Source organism: Triticum dicoccoides, unplaced genomic scaffold, assembly GCF_002162155.2.
Source record: "Triticum dicoccoides isolate Atlit2015 ecotype Zavitan unplaced genomic scaffold, WEW_v2.0 scaffold16131, whole genome shotgun sequence".
NCBI classification, from domain to species: Eukaryota; Viridiplantae; Streptophyta; class Magnoliopsida; order Poales; family Poaceae; genus Triticum; species Triticum dicoccoides.
In genome coordinates, this window is record NW_021215392.1 from 47,703 (window position 1) to 50,834 (window position 3,132).

The following is a 3,132-nucleotide window of genomic DNA, read 5'->3' on the forward strand; positions in this document are numbered from 1 at the left end:
AAAAAAAAAGTTCAAAATTTGTAAGAAAGGTTTGAAAAAAGTGGAATATAGTGTTCAAATCTTGACGCTGGACTATGTTCTGACATAATCTCCTCTTCCTAAAAAATGGTAGCAACTATGGGCTGGAGTGGTACGAGCCTGCGATGACCAGTACACATGGTTCAGAGTTTGGATTCGTAGGCGTTGCACTGTGTCTCGTGCATTTTTTTGTCGCTCCAATCGGCGGGCCGGAAGGAAAAAATACAAATAAGAAAACAACGCGAAAACAAGAAAACGACATATCTCATATTTTGGAATGGAGGAAGTAGATGTGATATAGTGAGATCCTTTTTAGAACGAAAACTGTAGCAAAAGTTTGCTGCATCTGGCAGAAGACCTAAATTAGCATGTAAAAGTTGGTATTTGATGCGGGCGGTTGCAACTGCTTCATATCGAGAGCGCTTGGTGAAGAATATCTGATCGGATTCCGACGATTCCTCCCCGGCCGTCCGAATATTGTCAGCGTATTTTCTCTAAACACCAACAGGGAGGGTTCCCCGGCTCCATCCATTGCATAGAAGCCCGAAACACAAAACGGGGTCCGTTACATAATTCCACACAAAACAAACCAAAATACAGAAAGGAACAGGCTCCTGGTGGTTGTTATAAGAGGACCAGCCACAACTAAACACAGAGCTAACAGACTGAAACCTGGACTACATGCTAGGACCTAGGAATAACTAAAAGACAGGCAAACATTTTTTCAGAAAGCACAAAATACGTAGTGCATCTCGCAGCAAAGAGCAAATAGGAGAGTGCAGCATCTTTCTGCCTAGGCTTTCTTATAAGGAAACCAACTGTGGAGTTGGGTCGAGCCAGCGAACAGCAGCTATTCAGAATAGATGTAGGGCTTGCTAAGCTTCCGCCGTCGAGCTCGATTTGCGATGAGTGCTCGCTGTCAGCAACATGTTCTTTCACCCCCACTCCAAGAGCGTTGTACTTCCCAGCAGCATCTGCAGATGTAGCCACTAGTAGAAAACGGAGCTTTAAAACCGGTTCGTAAGGGTCTTTAGTGCCGGTTTCATAACCGGCACTAATTGGTGGGCACTAAAGCCCCCCCCTCCCCCGCGTGGCGTGAGCTCGCGCCCTAGTATGGGGGACCTTTAGTACCGGTTGGTGTTACCAACCGGTACTAAAGGTTTTTTTTTGAAAATTTTGGAAATTTTTTTGATTATTTTTTTTCGATTTTTAATTTTTCTGAATTATTTGGTGATTTAGTCTCTAATCACCTCTCTTAACTGCTCAAGTGTGGACCACTCATTCCAAATCATCTAACTTCCCGACCGGTCACCTATCCCTCTCACTAGTCCAGCCCGAGCACACTTAACTTTCGGGTTCTATTCTCCTTCATTTCCAAGTCTGCACGTGTTGTTTTTCTGATAATAGTAAGATGCCAATCCTATTAACCCTCAGGAGTTTAGCTTGAGCATAAAGTCACACATTTCACTGTTTGAGTTTAAAACTATTATTCTAAAAAACAGTAATTATTTAGTAACACTAATATTTCTTGAATAAGTTTGACCATAGTTTGACCACAGTTTGACCAGATTTGACCAAAATTCAAAAAATTGAAATAATTATTTAGTAACACTAATATTCTTGAATAATTATGTAGTAACATTAATACTTCTTGAATTAGTAGTTTGACCAGATTTAACAAAAAAAAATTAAAAAACTTAAATTTGATCATATCTTTTTTTCCTTTTGGAATTTGAGGATTCTAGAAAATTGCAAACAGGCCGTAGGCGGTCTCCATCGAATGCGGATTTTCGTGCTGAATTTTTTGATATATTATACGTTTTTTTCCGACATCGTATGCAAAAGTTATAGCCGTTTTACATTTTCCCTACACTTTTTGCAAAACATGTTCAAATTTAAGTTTTCAAATTTTCCTAACTAGTAGATGTAGTAATATAACTACCTCACGAAGGATTTTATTTTTTGAAGTTTTTATCATTTTCTTTTGATTTTTTCAGAACTGAAATGGCGACACACGGGGAGGGTAGAGTTTGAAAGTTGTCCTATAGTGCCAGTTTGTGTCACAAACCGGTACTATAGGCTAGACCCCTTTAGTACCGGTTCGTGACACAAACCGGTACTAAAGGTTAGCCCTTTAGTACCGGTTCGTGCCATGAACCGGTACTAAAGGTGATCGTGGGGCCCTAGCCTGACGCCAGCCTGCCATCACCCCTTTAGTATCGGTTCGTGGCACGAACCGGTACTAAAGGTTCAACACGAACCGGCATTAATACATAGTCGTTCGAACCGGCACTAATGGTACCATTAGTGCCGGCTCAAATTCAAACCGGCACTAATGTGCTTCACGTTTGATCCTTTTTCTACTAGTGTGCCAGAACCTATCTGTCCGCTCCTGCATATGATGTTCTTTTAAAAATATGATGTTTGAAGAGCGATCGCCATCTCCTGAGCATTCGTAAGGTCAGCGACCAGATCTTGGTCAAGGAAAACCAAACAACTCAATTAAAGATCATGGCATTCCTGTGTTTCCACAAAGCCCGGAGCACAGCAGCTACAGCAGTATTCAGAGCGTCAAGTATTTTACCAGCAACCCAAAGGGAAGTAACTGACTCTACTGAAACTCCAATTTGCATAGAGAATAAGCAACTGATTTGCTTCCATACAAGTCTAGCTACCAAACAGTCACACAACAGGTGCTGTACACTCTCAGGTTCAGAAAACAAAAACAAATCAATGGACTTGTTCAAATTTCTCTTCAGCAGGTTATCCCTAGTCATAATTTTAATATAAGAAAGAAGCCAGAGATAAAATGTGGATCCTTGGAGGAACTATTATTTTCCAAACAGAAGGAATAAAGACAGGTGATACTCCTCTCTGCCTCCCCTTAATGAAAGCGTTTTGTTGGATACTAAACAATTTATGAGCATACTTGCTGACTCTAAGGTAGCCCCAAAATAATTCTTGCATCCTCGAGAACCACTTCCATATTGCTCCAATGAAAGACGAAGGTAGCGGTTTCAGGGGCCCAACGGTCGACTAGTGCATTGATCAGACTGGGATCCTTCAAAAATCCGTCCACCATTCGAGCCAGCGATATAAGTTGACCAGCCGTCC